Below are 22,492 nucleotides of genomic sequence, written 5' to 3' on the forward strand. Positions count from 1 at the left end.
TTATGATAATTGCCATTTCTAGAGCCTCAAAACATCCATATAAATATGCCAAGAACCAAATTAAGAAAAACTTATCCCTTTATCATTTACAAATAACCCAGAAAGTAATAATCATTTATTACAATAATATATTTCAGAAAATATATAAAGAAGATACACTACAGAAGGCAAAGAAGTTATCACATGGAGATGCTCGAGTACGTTTTTAAAGAATTTATCCTTCGGGGCCTCTGGAGTGTGGAGTTCCGGAGTTTTTAGGTAAGGCCTGGGTGAGGCTGTGTGGGTGTGGTTTAGGCCTAGCTCGGGGTCTCCGAGTGTAGAGGTGGGGCCCTGGGGCGGGGTGTAGGGGCGGGGATCGGGCTCTGCTCGGCAGGAGGGAGGCTCCGAGGGCAGAGGATTAGGCCCCGGGAGCCCAACAGACTCCCTGGTGCCTAAGTGGACAGGAAAAGCACTGGCCCCGTTCCCTTCGCGCCCCTCCCCCACCATCTCCCCCAGGGTCTCCCCCATCCCCTTTGGACCCCTAACCGTGTGTGGGCGCCGCTGGGTGTCGGAACTCCTCCCCTCCCCCAGCCACCCCTCAGGGGTGCCGGTCCTGTAGGCCCGGCCTTTGCTTTTGCTTGCCCTTCCCTCCCTCCCGCTCCCTCAGGACCCGCATGGCTGGAGGGGCCTTGGTGGGCAGAGGATCAGGCCCGGGATCTCAGCAGCTTCCTGGGGGCCCAAGTGGGCAGGGGAAAGCTGGCCACGCTCCCTTTTGATCCTCTGCCCTCCCAATGGTTCCCCAGTTTCCCCCTTCGGGCGTGGGATCCCTTCCCCTCCCCCAACCGCCCCTCAGGGACGCCAGTCCCGTCCCGCCTCCACTTCTCCTCCCCCTTCACTCCCCCCACGCCCCACGTCCTACCCGGTCGCTGGGGGTTCCTCCCGTGTCCTTAGGTGTCCGTGGTCCCCCACCGGGGCCTGGCAGGTGCCCTAGTTGTGAGGAGACGCGAATTCCACGTCCTCCTAGTCCGCCATCTTGACTCCGCCCCTACATGTTAGTTTCTAAGAGAGTAAATCCTAAAAGTTCTCATCACAAGAAAAAATTTTTTTCTATTTAATTTTGTATCTATATGAGATGATAGACGTTCACTAAACTTACTGTGATAATCACTTCATGATATATGTAAGTCAAATCATTATGCTGTACACCTTAAACTTTTTCAGCGCTGTATGTAAATGATATTTCAACAAAACTGCAAGAAAAATTCGTGAATAAATAAATAAGGGAATGGAGGCAGTAAGTCCAACTGATTGCAGTTGAGAAGTCCAGTATTTTATCTTTCAATCTACTCTTTGAAAAGGATATTGGATAATATGTACGTCTTCACTGGGTTTATTATTTTTTTTGAGATGCACATTTTTCTCCTCTAACCTATAAACGTATTAAATACTACTCAAGGATTTTCTAACGTTAAACCTTTTGAAAAATAGGAATAAACTCGCTTGGTCTGGAAAAGCAACTCTTTTTGCATTCTCTAGGAGCTGTTCCCCAGCTGAAAGGCAAAAAGAGCTTCTTCCCCATGCATATGGTGACCTGCCATACTAAAGGAAACATTTTTCTTTTTAAAGCTTTTTTAAACCGTTTTTTCTTAATTTCTATTTTTTTCTTGTTTTCTTTTAATTTGTATTAATTTATTTGTTTTTGTATTTTGGCCGTCCTGCGTGGCATGCAGGATGGTTCCCCAACCAGGGATTGAACCTGGGCCTCTGCACTGAAAGCACCAAATCCCAACCACTAGGCTACCAGGGAACTCCCTAAAGAAGACATTTCTTATTCCAGCTCTCATCTTCTTTTTATTCTAGTAAGAATCAGATGGGATAGTATCATTCTTTTTTTTTTTTTTTTGGCTGTGTTGGGTCTTCATTGTTGCAGGCGGGCTTTCTCTAGTTGTGGTGAGCAGGGGCTACTCTTCGTTGTGGTCCACAGGCTTCTCATTGCAGTGGCTTCTTTTGTACGGGCTCTAGGCTCACAGGCTTCAGTAGTTGTGGCACATGGGCTCTAGAGCACAGGCTCAGTAGTTGTGGCACATGGGCTTAGTTGCTTCGTGGCATGTGGGATCTTCCTGGACCAGGAATCGAACCTGTGTCCCCTGCATCGGCAGGCAGATTCTTAACCACTGCGCCACCAGGTAAGTCCCAACTACATTTTCTTTAATTTGCTTTTTTTTATATTAGAAAAAGAGAGAGAGAGAGATTTCTAACTAAACTGGATATCAAGAGTTCTATGTTTTAGAACTTTAGGGTTCAGTTTATCATGCTTTCAAAAGTTTGTGCAAGGCATACAACAAAGGCCCTGTTTCTGAGTGGGCCTAGCAATTTACCCTAGGGGCAAAAAAAGAAAAAAAAATACCCTCCATTATTGCTTTTATTAGCCCCTGAATATTAGCCCCCATTTTTAACTTTATACAGTGTGGGCTCAGGTAACCTTATTAGTTTCCTTTAGTATGTTTAATTAGTACTGCCTGAGCAGCAGATTTATGTGCCCTGTCTTTTAATACCAGGCAGGGGAAGCATTCCCTAGTGAGACATAATGCCTTTCCTGATAGGGATAGAATAGGATAGTTATACAGGTAGTTGTAGAAGTCCCAATAGGGGATTATACATAGAGAGGGAAACCTAGGAAACTTTGGGAGACCACTGTAAGTTAATGATCACTCAAGAAAGCTACTGGAACTTTGTGGAACGAAGCAGCCTTGCTTAACTATAAAGCCATAAATAAAAGCACAACATATGCTCTGGGCCATTAGGTGGAAGAAAAATGTCACCACCTTTCTACTGATAATCCTAGTTTGGCCTCATAGGGTCAGACACTCTCCAGCCTGATATGAAGGAGGAACTAGTGATGTAAGCCTCATGTCTACTCGAAGAAGGCGATATTTTCCCCTCCCCCTTTCCTTTGACTATAAAATTGTAGCCCACTTAATCCTCAGGGCAGAGCTCCCTCGCCTGCCCGCTTGCATCTCTTACAAGTGTCCTATATTAATAAAGCTACTTCTTGCCTATCAAAAACAAAAAGGAGAATTTATCCTTCATTATCATTTGACATTTTCCATAGAGCTTCAAAATAAAATTGATGAGCACTATAGTGAACACTCTATGAGGTTAGAAACTGTGTTTGGTTTTGCTCGTCTTTGATCCCCACAGTGTCTGGAACACATTAAACATTCAGGAAACATGTATTGAACGGATGAATCAACACCTTATCAGTTTGGGTAGCAAAGAATCTGAGGTTACCAATGGTGTCTTTCACAAAATTATATAATTAAAATTTGGGTGATTCAAGTGAAATATTCCCATTAGTTCACATTTTAAATTTAGAAATGCTTTATCATTTCTAAATTGTTTTGTAATTAGTATTGACTCCCAAACCTTTAGCAATGTTTCCTTCTCTATTTTCCCCCAGCCGTTTCATTAAGTGGTTAATGATCTACAATCAAACATATAAATGCACCAGGAAAGCTGAAAACATAAAAAAACCCTGGGGACCTTTTTATAAAGAATTCATTTTTTTAAAAAATGCAATTAACCAATTTCTAGTTTATCTGTTCTGTGAGTTATTTTTTTTTTTATTAGGTTTTGGTTTTTATTTTAGTGTGGCACATCTGTTATATATATATACACACACATATGTATATATATACATATATATACATATGTATATATATACATATATAGTGAACTCTGGTCTTATTTTTAAAAAATTTTTAAACCAAATTTCATAGAATTTCTCATAGTTCCCCAGAGATGCTGAAATTTTAGTCTCAGAATATGACCAGTTAACAAATTCATTTCCAAAAGTTCATGTGTTAGAATTACATTCTTAAAAGAGATAAGTGTATCATAATTTCCCAAAGCAATACGTCAGCTACAGCTTAAAGACAAACAATCCCAAAACTAGAAGATATCTCTGAAGTGCCAAGGACATTAAGGAGCCTAAATGTGGAAGAAGGGCAGGCCCTGAGCACTGTGGAAACTCATCTGGCTCTGAAAATGGGCTGCAGCTCCATCCAGGTGTCCCTGCTCAGCTGAGAGCCCTTGGATAAGCCACAGTCCTCACTAAGCCTAAACTCTCTTATAATTTAAAATGGAAATAACTCTCAATGCAGAGCGTTTTGTGAACACTGAATGAGACAATGTGTATTAAAGCACACCATGGAGTTATACTTCTTACCTCTACGTATATAAATGTAAGTTTTGTTGCCATTATTATTATTTTATTCAAACTCCCTAACTATTAAATAAACTGAGGAATAATCACAGTGGGATGATTTTTTTTTAAATAGCATTTAACAGCATACATCCATTTCTCTGTTGCATCAAACTCAAGTCTGCTAGTGCCTAATTATTTTCTAAAAGGTTGGTATCCTGGAGTGAGACTACACGTTCTATCACTAGTATTTAAACCCTAAGGAGTTAGGATTTTATTTCAAGCAGTTTTGTTTTGTTTTTTTAAAGTCACTGGATTTAAACTCCAATAATACCAAAGAGTTAAGGCAATCTAATAGTTCTCAATTTTAGGAATTTCTTAACTCCTGGGAAAGTTTGGGTTGGGGACAATGTGATACTCTTGGAGAAACAGTTAGGAGGTTTGAAAGTCTCCCAAAGTTTAAGATAGGTAAATACTTCTACTATTTTTCAGAAATCTGCCAAAGAAATATGAACTTATTTTAAAAAATCCAGTAACTATTTCCATCACATTAGAGGAGAAATAGCAAAAATATAAGCAAATCAAACATATAAGGAAATATGCAAACAATTACTTAAAGAATCTAAATCAGGCCACATTGGTGGTTTTTCATTTATTCACCCACATAAAGTACATTTAATGCAGTGTTTCTTAAACTTTGGGGTAGGGAGGGCGGAAGGTATGATTTCTGGTTTTGCAAATCCTATGAAAATTAAAAGTCTGCTTCACCTGGATGACTCCTTATAACCAAGAGTTAACATATAAATAAAATTATTCCAAGTTTTCCCAGAGAAAACGAGTGGGATAATTGAAACCTCACAAAGGGGGTGTAGCCACGAGGAATGCAGAAACCTGGCTGTGGCCATGAGGACCATATTCATGTTGTGACCAGATAGACTGACTTTATATATGGCATCTACAGTAGGTATGGAAGTAAATAAGCACTGAAGAATTTCCACATACAGTATTTTGAAAAAATGAACATTGTATTTTGAGGTGCTCTATTACATTAATCAGCTTTTCAAAACAAACGGTGATTTAAATTCATGTTCACTGTTAAAAGGAAAAATAACCAAAACAATAATAACAAATCAAATCATGGTCCATCATACTCAAAACTGTAAGACTCAGGTTGACAACTGAAAAAAAACTGCCCAAGCAGAGACTTTTTTTAAATTCTTAAGCATGAAGCCAGTTTCAGCAAAACAACATCACCCGTCATGTTAAAGTTGTTAGGACCACTTGAATTGATTACATGAATTGGTGGCATTTACTATACATTTCGTTTGGTCTTCTGTATAATAGCTTTGTATGAAGGAGTTCATATTTACTTTCAAGTTTGCGGGTGTAGACCTACGTACAAATAGATGATATTAGAACATGTGTTTTTGAGTCAACACCGGAGACTCATTTTTTTAACCTTTAAAAAGTGTACTTCTATTACTTCATTCTGAAAAATACTAGATGTTGTGCCTGGCTCCAGGGATACAAAGATGTAAAACATCTGGAAAGACCCTTCTCTGGAGGCATGTGTCATCCGTGGTGGAGGAGGAAAACACATATAAACACATCCATGTAAAGTATGAGGGTGTGTGAAAACAAGTGGGCATCAAGAAAAGAGAGAGACTAAAAATCTACTTTTTTCTATTTTGGAGCAACTAAATGAACAAAATATATTACCTTTTTTTCCCCAAGCTATTAACAAGCATACTGCAGGATAACTTTCCCAATCATCGTCTGTTTTACTAGAGAACTAAAGTGAAAATTGCAATCTGTCTGCTGTAGAACATACTGGAGCAGGATCTCAAACTGATTACAGACTTGTCGAATTGTATCAGCATCGATTTCTAGCACAGGGCCCTGCGGCGTATCAGTGTGGTGCCACGTCTTAAATGCAGCGCTCAGGCTCTTGAACTGGATCCTGGGACAAACCCATGTGAGCTTTTGAGCATCACTTTTATTACAATCAGGTTGCTGTTTGGACCCTTCAGAGGTTTCTGCAGAACCATTTTAGGGGTGGCGGTGGAGGAGGGTACTTGTAGGATCCTGAGTTTCTTCACTGAGCTAAAATGCTGTCAGGGATATAAAGATCACTGAACAACAGCCTATGTTAAAAACTGTATTCCTAATCTTACAAAGGCATCTACTGAGACGAAAAGTAATTCTATGAGATCACGCATTAATGTTTGCATTACCAGAAAAGGAGAGGAAATACACATTTTAGACCAAAATGAAAAAAGCTTTCCAGAGTAGGATGGTATAAGTAAGTCATACTCTTGGGAACCGTTGCTTAAGAGAAATTTTGTTCATTCATTCATTAATACATAGTCACTGAATTCCTACTATGTGTCAGGCACTGTAGTTAGCCATGTGACATGGCATTAGCTGATCATTACTATGAGTACATTTAAAAAAAAGGAAAATCCTAAAACCAAAATGAGGTACTTTTTAATTTACAGAAATCACTTGCTGCTTCCTAAATAAATTAAACGATGCACAAGCTTCACCAGGTTCTACTCTGACAAATGTAGTAATCAAGGTGGCTAGGCAAACAACACTATTATGAAGCACTGCCGTTTCACCCGAGTCACGCAGGAAATATCTTTCCTTTGATCTTTACCCGCACTTACTGATAGAACTCCTCTGTCCAGTGGATAGGTCAGACACCTCTACCGCTGCACAAATATCATTCAAGAGAAAACACTATCGCCCAACTTGATTCCGTGGAAATTGGTTTTGTACAATAGAAGCCTTTTTGTTCAGACTACTGTGGCCTCCTATGGTGTAACTTTCTTTACACAGTTAATAGACTGTTAATAGAGATGGATTTTGAATTTCCCACATATGCACAAAAGGCTCATTACCATTTACATTCGTGCCTGGCTAACTAAAACGAGCAGGGGCTACCGCAAATAATTAAAGCCGAAAAACGAAATGGAACCGAGGTAAGGAAAGCCTGTTTTCTTTTTTTTTTATTTATTTTCGGTACGCGGGCCTCTCACTGTTGTGGCCTCTCCCGTTGCGGCGCACAGGCTCCGGACGCGCAGGCTCAGCGGCCATGGCTCACGGGCCCAGCCGCTTCTTGACATGTGGGGTCTTCCCGGACCGGGGCACGAACCCGTGTCCCCCGCATCGGCAGGCGGACTCTCAACCACTGCGCCACCAGGGAAGCCCGAAAGCCTGTTTTCTTAAAGCTCATTTAGTATGGATTAACGTTAATTATAACAGGATAGCCCAACCTATAAAGAAAAACTGTGCTTTGTTTCTAGATGTTCAGAAATGTAGATAGGCTCCTGGCTTAATTTTAAAGTTCATTTTAACATCTGGACATTGGGATGCTAGTTTGTCAAACATTCATTTCTAAAAAATAAGTCTGAACTTGAAATGTTGATTCTAATTAGAAATGAAACAAATAGTTTTCAGGCAAGAGAATAAGAAATAATGGAGGTAAAGGAAGGGATATAGAAAAACCATGTGTACTTAATTTCTCCACCTGAAAGCACTGAAATTCTTACTCACCCTCAGTGGGTCCAGAGGCCACCCTAACCCCCATACCCCACCTCCCATGGATTTGGAGATGCTGCCGCTTCCACATCCCTTCTGTTCTCCCCGTACAAGCCCCATGCTCCTGGTCTCCTCAACTTTTCTGGTTTCCCTCTTTCTCCTTACCCACGTGTGAGAGTATACCTTCCTCTGGATGTGTGGGAGTAAGTGGGAAAGAGAGAAAGTCTCCACCATGACTCTGGGAATTACTGGGAAGGACACACCAATTGACATCCTACCTCCTCCTCCCTTTCTTCTTCTTCTTCTTTTTTTTTTTTTTTTTTTTGTGGTACGCGGGCCTCTCACTGTTGTGGCCTCTCCCGTTGCGGAGCACAGGCTCCGGACGCGCAGGCTCAGCGGCCATGGCTCACGGGCCCAGCCGCTCCACGGCATGTGGGATCTTCCCGGACCGGGGCACGAACTCGTGTCCCCTGCATCGGCAGGCGGACTCTCAACCACTGCGCCACCAGGGAAGCCCTGCCTCCCTTTCTTAGGACCTCTTCTCACCCACGATGCCCTCGAGTCCAGCAACGTATATTCCAATCCTCTTAAACTCTAATCCCAGCCTCAGCTCCTGGGCCCAACGGCCACACATCTGGGAAGCCCCTCTCCAAGCTCCAGACAGAAGATGGAGATGTGTTCCAGCTCCTCGTGTTGGGAACAGTAGGACTGAGATTCATAAACATAAGGTTGTCTTTTACTGTTAGAAGGCTCCTTCACACAAAAGCAGTTGCCCTTGGATAAGATTCACTTGGAATTTGTAAACTCTTTCTTTTTGGCACTATTCCTACAGTTTTGTCTGCATTGCTTGCAGTGAGTAGCAAAAAAAGAATGTACGGGAGGAGTCAGATAAATGTAGGTGAATCTGACATTTCAATGTATTAAGACATCAAATTGACCATGTAGGATGAAAGGGTCCCAAGGGGTAACTGTAACTTGCTGGTGTCACAGTCCTAAATCCAGATTCTGGATTATAACCAAGTTCCTAATGTCATCAGTGATGGGACATGCTGCTTCTTCCCTCCAGGCCAGAGACAGGTCCAGGCAAGCGGTGATTGGTCCAGGATACTGAACGGGCATACCCACGTTTATCACAAAACCCATCCGCTATTTTTTATCTTCCTGTATCTTAGAAGGAGTGATGGATGGTTGGAGGAATGATACCTGTAGGCATTTGCCAGGTGAAGCACATTGGCGTTGGTCTCAGTTGTCTTACGTGACTCTTCGTGAGAGACCTGTATGGGGACTCTCTAATCCAGCACGCTAAAATTGACTTTTAATTATGGAAGTATCACTAACACACAATAACTGCACCTGTTTAAAGAACACGGTTTGCTAAGTTTTGACATATGCGTGCCCCCATGAAACCATCTTCCCATTCAAAATAGTGAGCATATGTATCAACTCCTAAAGTTTCTTCATGCCCCTTTGCCCAGCACACTCATATTTCCAGCATTATTTCAATGGAAGAAACCGCCTGATTTATTCTCCAAAATGTACCACAGTCTCAGTTCAATTCCATATGACATTACCTTCCATTGAAGTATCTAGAACTCAAGTTTCTAACTGTCCAAAGCTCAAAATGGTTTGGCTTATTCCATTAAAGAGATGTGTTCCTGCGTGTCCGTGAGTGTTCACATAATCAGGTACACACCCTTACATCTTAATGGAATATGCAGTCGAAATAGTGGTTCTTCCAAAATATGTTACATTTTTTTTTAACTAAAGCAAAATTTTGGAAAGATTTCTTCTCACTGAGATGTCTTTTCTTTTCACCATATGGAACCACCCTTTCTGGCACATTTTAGTTACAGATTTAGAAACACGATTATTTGAGCTTCAGTTAGCCATTCAGATTATTATGCAAAACAGTCAACTTCGTGGGATTGGAAGGACACAAATGGGGGCCAAACAATTAGCTCTTGTCACTCTTGCTGTGTGAAAATTGAATGGTAACACTCACAACAGGGGTGTCAGGCTCTGTGAACTGGTAGCATGGATGCTGCTAACCAGGCAGTTCCTGGACACCACACAGAAACCAGGCTCCCCGGAGGTTAAAATGATCCAACCAATCCCTTCACAAATCATTGTTTTCTGGGTAGCGTCTTTCTACAAACCATACAACTATGGTTTAAAAAAAGAGAAGTTTCTGTCTTTTCATATTTCTAAGAGTGACTTGTTTCCTGCATACCAGGTAGCATGACCTTAGCTGAAAGAAAAGACTATTTAGTAAGAGAAAAAACCACTGTGGTTCATGTCAGAGGCCACTAGCTTTATGAAGAAACCTCTTCCCTTGCCACGTGGCAACTGGAAGGTGCATCAATCAGTCAATCAATACTTGCTGAGATCCGATGTAGCCACTTTCCTTCACTACTGCAGTTGTCAGATTTATGAAATAAACAGTTTGCTTGAGCCTGAAATGAAATAGTTTCTATTACTACTGCGTATGTACCTCACAGAATACTGGACCCTTCACTTGTTCCATAAATACATATTGAATTTCTACTATGTTCAAGGCACTATGGGGCATATAAACATAAGTATGACATAATGTGGCTCTCAGGGAGTTTACATCATGGCAGAAATGCATATGGCACTCAAGAGAGCATTTAACTATGGTGGTGATGGAAGAACAGAAATCTGGCAGGAAGTCTGAAGCAACGCCTTTCAAACCTAAGGCAGTTAGGGATAAGCGAGGCAAGGTTTCCATTTTAATTAACAACTTTCTCTTTGTAACCTGATCTGACTTCCATTATTAGACGTGTTAGGTGTCTTTGCTTTTTTGGTCTCTGTGTCTCTTTCCTGAACTAGACTAGAGCCCCTTTGAGGCCATGGACACATTTATCTTTTATGTCCTTGTATCAGCATACAGTAGGTGATCTTGTGTTGCTCAATGAACAGAATACAGTGGAAAATACATCATCTTCAGTACATGACTTTCAGGCCAGCCTCATCATAGTAGACTGCTTTCTAGGGATGGTTTAGAAGCATCCCTACTGTCCTTTCATGAGGGAGAACCTTGTGTAATTTGCTACTTCCACGATGTAGTCCCAATAGGAAAAAGCATTTTTTCTGTTTATAAAATAAATGTAGCTTCATTATATACAGTTTTGCATACATACAGAAAACCATAAAAAAATTGTCCTTTGTACTCTGCTCACTAAGATTATGGCCCATTTTCTTATCTTTTTATGTAATAATATTACATAAGTACTCTGTACATATTTAATATTTTATATTAAATATATACTCTGTACACATTTAATATTTTAATACCACTTGAATATATGTATAATTAATTAATACTTTGATCTAGTAATTTATTCATCTTTCTAATATATTTTTCGTAGAAAAGTCCCATAAACAAAAGGGGCATATTAAGCTTGAGCTCTAAAAGGAGCCTGTTCACTCTTTTTTTTTTTTTTTTTTTGCGGTATGCGGGCCTCTCACTGTTGTGGCCTCTCCCGTTGCGGAGCACAGGCTCTGGACGCGCAGGCTCAGCGGCCATGGCTCACGGACCCAGCCGCTCCGCGGGATGTGGGGATCTTCCCGGACCGGGGCACGAACCCATGTCTCCTGTATCGGCAGGCAGACTCTCAACCACTGCGCCACCAGGGAAGCCCCTGTTCACTCTTAATCTGCTATCAGAGTGGTTTTTTTTTTTTTTTTATCATGTCGTTCAGAATGGAATTGAAGCCAGATTACATACTCTGCTACCAGTTCTATTTTGGGTATAAATCATGTGACACTCATTCAAGATATTCAGCCCCCACTTGACCCCTGGGAGGGGTACCGTTCAACCAAGATGGCAGGACTACCATCTGGGACATTTTCAGTAAAAAGCAAAGGCCAAGCCCCAGATCTCTTATAGGCACAGACCTTTCAGAAGAAATAAAGTTGTTTAGGAAGGCTCCAAAGTGCTTTACTAAAAGAGTTATTAAACAAACAAACAAAATGTTAGAGCATGTCCTTCCCCTGCCACGTCTCAAAGCCCTCCCACAACTTTCCTGCTCCCAGCCTCTTTCTGGAATCATTTCCCTGCACCGTCTGCCTCAGGCATCATCCCCATTGCAATGCCCTTCCTGGTGGCTACTGCCACCTAAGTTAGAGTTGAACACTCCCTCCTTGGCACCCTCATTATTCCCATCCTTGCTTTTCCTACCATGCCATGGACACCTGGACACACCGATTAGATTGTATGTCTTTGTCTCACTCTTCAACAATTGAGTCTTGAAGGGACAATATTGTGACGTTCATTTTTATATTCCTACTGTTCAGCACAGCACTTGTCACACAGAGGTGCACCTCATGTTTGCCGAGTGAGTAGCTAACTGCATGAGGTCCTAAAGGGCGCACAACAGTTGGAAAGGCAGAAGTGGACATGGGGAGCCCACTGCATGATCAGATTCACTGAGCTCTAAGAAGGGTCACTTTACCAATCTTTGGCATGAAGCCTTGCGTTAATACCATGCTGTGGAATCTACACAATTTCCCAATATTTTTCTAAGTAAGAGTCTCCAGAGATGGCCTATTGTGTAGGTACTTAGGCCTGATCATCCCTTTCAATGCAAAGGCTGACATCATTTTTCCAGCCTCTCCTCAAATGCCATTGCCTGATCCTCAGCAGGGGATCCTTCACTCAGACCTACCCTGTTTCCCCCTGAATACTCAAGATTTGAGGAAAACATATAAGACCTCCCTTCTTGCCAACTACAGCTCCCTCTGGACTATTCACTGCTAAACACTGATATTTTCAGAGCAAGTTTCACCAGAAAAAAGAAGCCAAATGAAATTTGCATGCCAAAGATACACATATCATTTTAGGCATGCAAATTATTGTTTTTAGAAGAATAAAAGGCTGTAAATATTTTGAGAAGTGGGCCCCTAGTGCCTCTTAAGTATTCTAAACTACACTGTGTGCTTCATAATTATGTAATATATAGAATACCAGCTGCTTTGAATGGTACTCTGGAGGTTTGGATGATATCAGAAAGCTCTCCTCCCCCAGTGAGAGCCATATTCAAGCAAGCAATACTATAAAGCCAGATCCAATTGACATTGAGTTGCTGGATTTTAACACACTTTAAAACAGACGCTTAGTCTATGTGGTGTGGTTACAGAGGAGCATATTTTTGCCTAAAAAATAGAGTTCTATGAAGTTGTATACCTATAAAGTGTATTAATATTTATTATCTCATTAACATCTGTCTGAAGGGATACATACACAGCTTTACTTTTGGATATATGTGAATATACTCATATGTTACATATTTAAATATGTATATCTTTGCATTCAAAAACACACATGCATTTAGTTAAAAGACAAAACCATAGGGAGAGGAAACTAGATGGCAGAGTAGAAGGACGTGCACTCACTCCCTCTTGCGAGAACACCAGAATCACAACTAGCTGCTTGACAATAATCGACAGGAAGCCACTGGAACTCACCAAAAAAGATACCCTACATCCAAAGACAAAGGAGAAGCCACAATGAGATGGTAGGAGGGGTGCAATCACAGTAAAATCAAATCCCATAACTGCTGGGTGGGTGACTCACAGACTGGAGAACACTTATACCACAGAAGTCCACCCACTGGAGTGAAGGTTCTGAGCCCCACGTCAGGCTTCCCAACCTGGGGGTCTGGCAATGGGAGAAGGAATTCCTAGAGAATCAGAATTGAAGCCTACTGGGAACTGATTGCAGGACTTCGACAGGACTGGGGGAAACAGAGACTCCACTCTTGGAGGGCACACACACAGTAGTGTGCGCATTGGGACCCAGGGGAAGGAGCAGTGACCCCAGGGGAAACTGAACCAGACCTACGTGCTAGTGTTAGAAGGTCTACTGCAGAGGCGGGGGAAGAGTGACTGTGGCTCACTGTGTGGACAAGAACACTGGTAGCAGAAGTTCTGGGAAGTACTCCATGGTGTGAGCCCTTCCAGAGTCTGTGACTAGCCCCACCAAAGAGCCCAGGTAGGCTCCAGTGTAGGGTTGCCTCAGGCCAAACAGCCAACATGGAGGGAACCCAGTCCCACCCATCAACAGTCAAGCGGCTTAAAGTTTTACTGAGCTCTGCCCATCAGAGCAACAATCAGCTCTACCCACCACCAGTCAGTCCCTCCCATCAGGAAAATGACACAAGCTCTTAGAGAGCCTCATCCACCAGAGGGCACACAGCAGAAGCAAGAACTACAATCCTGCAGCCTGTGGAACAAAAACCACATCACAGAAAGATAGAAGAGATGAAAAGGTAGAGGGCATGTACCAGATGAAGGAACAAGATAAAACCCCAGAAAAACAACTAAATGAAATGCAGATAGGCAACCTTCCAGAAAAAGAATTCAGAAAAATGATAGTGAAAATGACCCAGGACCTCGGAAAAAGAACGGAGGCAAAGATCGAGAAGATGCACGAAATGTTTAACAAAGACATAGAAGAATTAAAGAATAAACAAACAGAGATGAACAATACAATAAGTGAAATACTACACAAGAATGAATCAATAGCAGAATAACTGACGCAGAAGAACGGACAAGTGACCTAGAAGACAGAATGGTGGAATTCACAGAACATAATAAAGAAAAAAATTCGCAGAACATAATAAAGGAAAAAGAATGAAAAGAAATGAAGACAGCCTAAGAGACCTCTGGGACAACATTAAACGTAACAACATTCGCATTATAGGGGTCCCAGAAGGAGAAGAGAGAGAGAAAGGACCAGAGAAAATATTCGAAGAGATTATAGTCGAAAACCTCCCTAACATGGGAAAGGAAATAGCCATCCAAGTCCAGGAAGCGCAGCGAGTCCCATACAGGATAAACCCAAGGACAAACATGCCGAGACACATTGTAATCAAATTGGCAACAATTAAAGATGAAGAAAAATTATTGAAAGCAGCAAGGGAAAAAGAAAAAATAACATACAAAGGAACTCCCACAAGGTTAACAGTGATTTCTCAGCAGAAACTCTACAAGCCAGAAGGGAGTGGCATGATACACTTTAAGTGATAAAAGGGAAGAACCTACAACCAAGATTACTCCACCCGGCAAGGATTTCATTCAGATTTGATGGAGAAATCAAAAGCTTTACAGACAAGCAAAAGCTAAGAGAATTCAGCACCACAGCTGAACCAGCTCTACAGCAAATGCTAAAGGAACTTCTCTTAAGTGGGAAACACAAGAGAAGAAAGGACCTACAAAAACAAACTCAAAACAATTAAGAAAATGGTCATGGGAACACACATATTGATAATTACCTTAAACGTGAATGGATTAAATGCTCCAACCAAAAGACACAGGCTTGCTGAATGGATACAAAAACAAGACCAATATATATGCTGTCTACAAGAGACCCACTTCGGGCCTAGGGACACATACAGACTGAAAGTGAGGGGATGGAGAAAGATATTCCATGCAAATGGAAATCAAAAGAAAGCTGGAGTAGCAATACTCATATCAGGTAAAATAGACTTTAAAATAAAGAATGTTACAAGAGACAAGGAAGGACACTACATAATGATCAAGGGATCAATCCAAGTAAAAGATATAACAATTATAAATATATACGCACCCAACATAGGGGCACCTCAATACATAAGGCAACTGCTAACAGCTATAAAAGAGGAAATCAACAGTAACACAATAATAGTGGGGGATTTTAACACCTTACTTACACCAATGGACACATCATCCAAACAGAAAATTAATAAGGAAACAGAAGCTTTCAATGACACAACAGACCAGATAGATTTAATTGATATTTATAGGACATACCATCCAAAAAGAGCAGATTACACTTTCTTCTCAAGTGTGCAAAGAACATTCTCCAGGATAGATCACATCATGGGTCACAAATCAAGCCTCAGTAAATTTAAGAAAATTGAAGTCATATCAAGCATCTTTTCTGACCACAAAGCTATGAGATTAGAAATGAATTACAGGGCAAAAAATGTAAAAAACACAAACACACAGAGGCTAAACAATACGTTACCAAATAACCAAGAGATCACTGAATAAATCAAAGAGGAAATCAAAAAATACCTAGAGACAAATGACAATAAAAACACGATGATCCAAAACCTATGGGATGCAGCAAAAGCAGTTCTAAGAGAGAAGCTATACAAGCCTATGTCAAGAAACAAGAAACATCTCAAATAAACAATCTAACCTTACACCTAAAGGAACTAGAGAAAGAAGAACAAACAAAACCCAAAGTTAGCAGAAGGAAAGAAATCATAAAGATCAGAGCAGAAATAAATGAAATAGAAACAAAGAAAACAATAGCAAAGATCAATAAAACTGAAAGCTGATTCTTTGAGAAGATAAACAAAATTGATAAACCATTAGCCAGACTCATCAAGAAAAAGAGGGAGAGGACTCAAATCAATAAAATTAGAAATGAAAAAAGAGAAGTTACAACAGACACCACAGAAATACAAAGCATCCTAAGAGACTACTACAAGCAACTCTATGCCAATAAAATGGAGAACCTGGAAGAAATAGACAAATTCTTAGAAAGGTATAACCTTCCAAGACTGAACCAGGAACAAATAGATAATATCAACAGACCAATCACAAGCACTGAAATTGAAACTGTGATTAAAAATCTTCCAACATACAAAAGTCCAGGACCAGATGGCTTCACAGGTGAATTCTATCAAACATTTAGAGAAGAGCTGACACCCATCCTTCTCAAACTCTTCCAAAAAATTGCAGAGGAAGGAACACTCCCAAAATCATTCTATGAGGCCACCATCACCCTGATACCAAAAGCAGACAAAGATACTACAAAAAACAAAAATTACAGACCAATATCACTGATGAATATAGATGCAAAAATCCTCAACAAACTACTAGCAAACAGAATCCAACAACACATTAAAAGGATCATATACCATGGTCAAGTGGGATTTATCTGAGGGATGCAAGGATTCTTCAATATACGCAAATCAATCAATGTGATAGACCATATTAACAAATTGAAGAATAAAAACCATATGATCATCTCAATAGATGCAGAAAAAGCTTTTGACAAAATTCAACACCAATTTATGATAAAAACTCTCCAGAAAGTGGGCACAGAGGGAACCTACCTCAAGATAATAAAGGCCATATATGACAGACCCACAGCAAACATCATTCTCAGTGGCGAAAAACTGAAAGCATTTCCTCTAAGGTCGGGAACAAGACAAGGATGTCCACTGTCACCACTATTATTCAACATAGTTTTAGAAGTCCTAGCCATGGCACTCAGAGAAGAAAAAGAAATGAAAGGAATCCAAATTGGAAAAGAAGAAGTAAAACTGTCGCTGTTTGCAGATGACAGGATACTATACATAGAGAATCCTAAAAATGCCACCAGAAAACTACTAGAGCTAATCAATGAATTTGGTAAAGTAGCAGGATACAAAATTAATGCACAGAAATCTGTTGCATACCTATACACTAATGATGAAAAATCTGAAAGAGAAATTAAGGAAAGACTCCCATTTATGACTGCAACAAAAAGAATGAAATACCTAGGAATAAACCTACCTAGGGAGACAAAAGACCTGTAGGCAGAAAACTATCAGACACTGATGAAAGAAATTAAAGATGATACCAACAGATGGAGAGATATACCAGGTTCTTGGATTGGAAGAATCAATATTGTGAAAATGACTATACTACCCAAAGCAATCTACAGATTCAATGCAATCCCTATCAAATTACCAATGGCATTTTTTACGGAACTAGAACACATAATCTTAAAATTTGTATGGAGACCCAAAAGACCCCGAATAGCCAAAGCAGTCTTGAGGGGAAAAAACGGAGCTGGAGGAATCAGACTCCCTGACTTCAGACTATACTACAAAGCTACAGTAATCAAGACAATATGGTACTGGCACAAAAACAGAAACATAGATCAATGGAACAAGATAGAAAGCCCAGAGATACACCCACACACCTATCGTCAACTAATCTATGACAAAGGAGGCAAGGATATACAATGGAGAAAAGACAGTCTCTTCAATAAGTGGTGCTGGGAAAACTGGACAGCTATATGTAAAAGAATGAAATTAGAACACTCCCTAACACCATACACAAAAATAAACTCAAAACGGATTCGAGACCTAAATGTAAGATTGGACACTATAAAACTCTTAGAGGAAAACATAGGAAGAACACTCTTTGACATAAATCACAGCAAGATCTTTTTTGATCCACCTCCTAGAGTACTGGAAATAAAAACAAAAATGGGACCTAATGAAACTTAAAAGCTTTTGCACAGCAAAGGAAACCATAAACAAGATGAAAAGACAACCCTCAGAATGGGAGAAAATATTTGCAAACGAATCAACGGACAAAGGATTAATCTCCAAAATATATAAACAGCTCATGCAGCTCAATATTAAAGAAACAAACAACCCAATCCAAAAATGGGCAGAAGACCTAAATACACATTTCTCCAAAGAAGACATACAGATGACCAAGAAGCACATGAAAAGCTTCTCGACATCACTAATAATTAGAGAAATGCAAATCAAAACTACAGTGAGGTATCACCTCACACCAGTTAGCATGGGCATCATCAGAAAATCTACAAGCAGCAAATGCTGGGAGAAAAGGGAACCCTCTTGCACTGTTGGTGGGAATGTAAATTGATACAGCCACTATGGAGAACAGTATGGAGGTTTCTTAAAAAACTAAAAATAGAATTACCATATGATCCAGCAATCCCACTACTGGGCATATACCCAGAGAAAACCATAATTCAAAAGGACACATGCACCCTAATATTCATTGCAGCACTATTTACAATAGCCAGGTCATGGAAGCAACGTAAATGCCCATCAACAGACGAAGGGATAAAGAAGATGTGGTACATATATACAATGGAATATTACTCAGCCATAAAAAGGAATGAAATTGGGTCATTTGTTGAGACGTGGATGGATCTAGAGACTGTCATACAGAGTGAAGTAAGTCAGAAAGAGAAAAACAAATATCGTATATTAATGCATGTATGTGGAACCTAGGAAAATGGTACTGATGAACCGGTTTGCAGGGCAGAAGTTGAGACACAGATGTAGAGAATAAACATATGGACACCAAGTGGGGGGAAACCCCGGGGGGGGGGGTGTGTGGGGATGGTGGTGTGCTAAATTGGGCAATTGGGATTGACATGTATACACTGATGTGTATAAAATTGATGACTAATAAGAACCTGCTGTATAAAAAAAAGACAAAACCCTAGACGCTTCTTTTCAACTATGACAAAGAGCAGAGATACATTTGAGCTTCTGGAGAAAAGCGTGTAGCATACTAATGCTTTCCATGGGGCCCTATTCCTGTCACAACTATAGGCATCTTTTTGAAGCCTTCATAAAAGGATAGGCTAATTATTTAAAGTCTTAAAAATCCCCTTCCTAGTTGCATATATTTTGAAAAAAATTGAACTGTGTAAGAACTTTGCCTATAAAGAGAAAAAGGATGGGGCAAGGACGCTTGACTTCTCCTTCTGGGATTTCACACATGGCCAAGCCCAACAAGGAAATGGTAATTTAACAAAATGCTTTCAGAATAAAAAAGACAGAGAGATAAGAAATGAAAAGTCCCATAGCCTCCAGATTACAATGTAGGCCTGTTTCTGCAACCATCAGCTTCCCCTTGGAAATCACTGGTCTTGAGTTCAAAGTGTTACTTCTGCAATTTCTTTTAGGAAAATGGAAAACTGTAGCTGTCCCCAAAGACCAGAGCAAAAGGACTGTTGTCTCTAGAACAACAGAAAATAGGAATTCTATTCATGAAACTCAATGGAACAAGTCACTCAGAACTTAATTTGGCTAAAGCTGCCTTTAGGACACAGGCATTGGAGGCAGCCTGTCTTTGATTCCAGCTGTATAACTTACTAAGGGTGTGACCTTAAGCAAGTTACCTGACCTTTCTGAGACTCAGTTTTCTCACCTGTCAAAGGGCAACAATACTTACCTTGAAGTGAGATATCCTGATATAGTTGTTGCATCTTACGGGGGAAAGACAAACAGGCAAGTCCTTACACAGGCCTTCCTACAATTTCCCAAATTGGTAGAGTCACAAAGTACTGTTAGTAATCGACCAGTCCGTATGTCGGCACTGCACACTATTTGCGATTTCAATTCTATTTGAGTTTGAGCAGAAAAATATACCTAGGAGAAGACTGAGATTGATAAGTGAACAGCTTGCAGAAGGTGTAAAAAAACTACCATGAATGGAAACACTTCCTATGCATCTGCTCTTATACATCTCTACTGCCCTGTGTATGTTTCTCATGTAATGTCCACACTCTGACTTTAACTCAAGCAGAAAAATTTGACTACTTTTTCATATATTACAAAAGACAGATAAGGCATGCTTACCTAATGATTTAGTGGTGCTACTCTTGTTCTAATAATTACTAATCACCAATGGTGCTAATATAGTGATAATCATATTGCAAATTTATCTTTGTTCTACTGCCACTGTCAATTACCAGTGGTGTGAAGACAATCGTATTAATAGGTAACGAGTGGCCAATATTGACAGGGGAATAAAACATTTTTTGAATAGAGATGTCTCATGGTTTAATTTACCAGCATTCTCTTAGCTGCCATACATGTCCATGACAGCCACTCTGTCACAGCTGCATTAAATTAGAGCCCTACATTTCCTCCTATCTAAAAATAATCTCCCCACAACCTTGTTTCTCATTCAACAAATATTTATCTAGTGCTTTTGATAAGCCAGACTCTCCTTCTCTTCCTCTCCATGAAGAACCATCAGGAACCCATGATCTATACCAGAAGAGCAAATTGCAGCCTCAAGGGCTATGTCCCATCTGCAGACTTGCCTTGTTCAGTTTGGACAGAGTTTTTAAAAATTTGAGCCAACATTTTCAAAGGTGCAAATTTCACATCAAAAAACCCCTGGATTGTCTGTTTCTTTTGAAAAATCAAAGCCACTGGCAACACGGGGCTCACATTTCCACATGGAAATAACTGACTAGGGCTGAAGTTGGGCATGGGCACTTCCACTCACCATATGCTTCTCCTACACACACACGTGTGTGCACTCACTCGCTCACATGCACGTGCTCCTTTCAAGGACTGACCCTGACACTGGAAGTCCAAGGTGGGTGTTTGAATTGCACCCTGTTCCATGTAACCACTCAGCCTCTGCACCCCAACACTCCTTCCTCACTTGCCACGCATGTCTACCATTTGATCTCAAAGTCAATTTCATCCTCCTTATCAAACGCATGACCAGCCCACTTGGTCCTTCTCCTCCCCCTCCCCAGACTATAATATCTGAATCCATTGACCAACCATGTTTTCTGGATTCCCCCTCCACCTGGGCTTCTTGGGGTCTCTCCCTTGGTTTTCATCCGATTTTCCCCCGACCTCTTCCTTCTCCTCAGGCATGGTCACTGGTTGTTTCACGCCACCCTTTCCATGGAAAATACAGCTTTTATCCTTTCGCCAGTTCTTATGACTACAGCAGCCTAGACAACCTCTACATTTCTATCTCCAGCTCAGGTTTCGGTCCTGGAAAGGACATCTGTTTCTTGCACATCCCCAAACAGATGGCTCCTTGAACTCAAGAGGTCAAAAGGTAAACTCGTGAGCGACCCCTACAGCTCATGTTGGAGTTTTCTGGGTCTTCCTGATCACTGCGCAATCCTTCCAAGTACTCACTCCCAGTACCTAAAAACTTTCCTTGATCCTTTTGACTTGTGACAACCCCCTCCTCCATCTCTGCCAGACCCAATCAGCTCTGTCATCTAAAGGACCCTTCTGTCTCCCTCCTGATGAGGCCTCACGAGCCCCTTCCATGGTCTCCAGTGCAACGGGCTTCTGATTACGCCCCTGGACACTACGCTCCTCCACTCAGATCCATCCTGCATGTCAACAGCAGACAAATCTTCCCAAAGCACTGTCACTCTTCTGTTCAAAAGTTATCCGTGGTTCCACGTTGCCTAACGAAAAGTTCCAAATTCCTTAACCTGAGGCTAATGTAATGATGTGGCCTCAACCTACTCTTTTTACCTTTTCTTCTTCTAGAAAAGGAGGAGAACCTACTCTTTCATGCCACAAAGAGACTAAACTCTAGGCTCTTCCTGTTTTCTGAGCTTTCCTGCACTATACTTTTATGGTATTATTTCCTCCATTAAGAACAGATTTTTCCCCCCTGTTATTGGATGATTAAATGTTGGTGAATCCTTCCAGCTTTAGTTAAAATGTCCCCTCCATGAAATCCCTGGTACACCAGGTGGAAAAAAAAATCATTCGATTGTTACTCTTCTACTATATAACATTTATTAAGTAATTAATAAATGCAGACATTGTACTTTCAACAACCTCATAAGGTATTAGCACGGTACCAGTTTTAAAGATCAGAAAACAGGTTTGGAGAAGGTATATAACTTCCCAGTGGTGCAAGGCAATCAACAGAGCACATGATTAAATCCTCATTTATGGCAGTTAACATGTCTGACTTGGGACTTTGTATATTTGATCATCAACTCCACCAGAGGGATATACGCTACTTGAGGTCAAGGTGAATGCCATGTATGAACACATGGTAGCACACCCACAGCACTTAGCACATGGGACGCACTTCAATGATATTTATGGAATTAATGAATTATATTACTTAACTTCTCTGTGACACAGTTTTCTTTCCTGTAAAATGGAGATAATAAAAGCACCTTCCTTGTGCCCTTGTTGTTAG

The 22,492-nt window shown here is 40.7% G+C and overlaps 1 pseudogene; it reads left to right on the forward strand.

Moving 5' to 3' along the window:
• The first annotated feature begins 653 nt into the window (after positions 1 to 653).
• Positions 654 to 22,492, forward strand: part of LOC137205120 (anaphase-promoting complex subunit 13 pseudogene) — a 102,956-nt pseudogene continuing 81,117 nt past the window's right edge.

Source organism: Pseudorca crassidens, chromosome 13 (genome assembly GCF_039906515.1).
Source record: "Pseudorca crassidens isolate mPseCra1 chromosome 13, mPseCra1.hap1, whole genome shotgun sequence".
Classification (NCBI taxonomy): Eukaryota; Metazoa; Chordata; class Mammalia; order Artiodactyla; family Delphinidae; genus Pseudorca; species Pseudorca crassidens.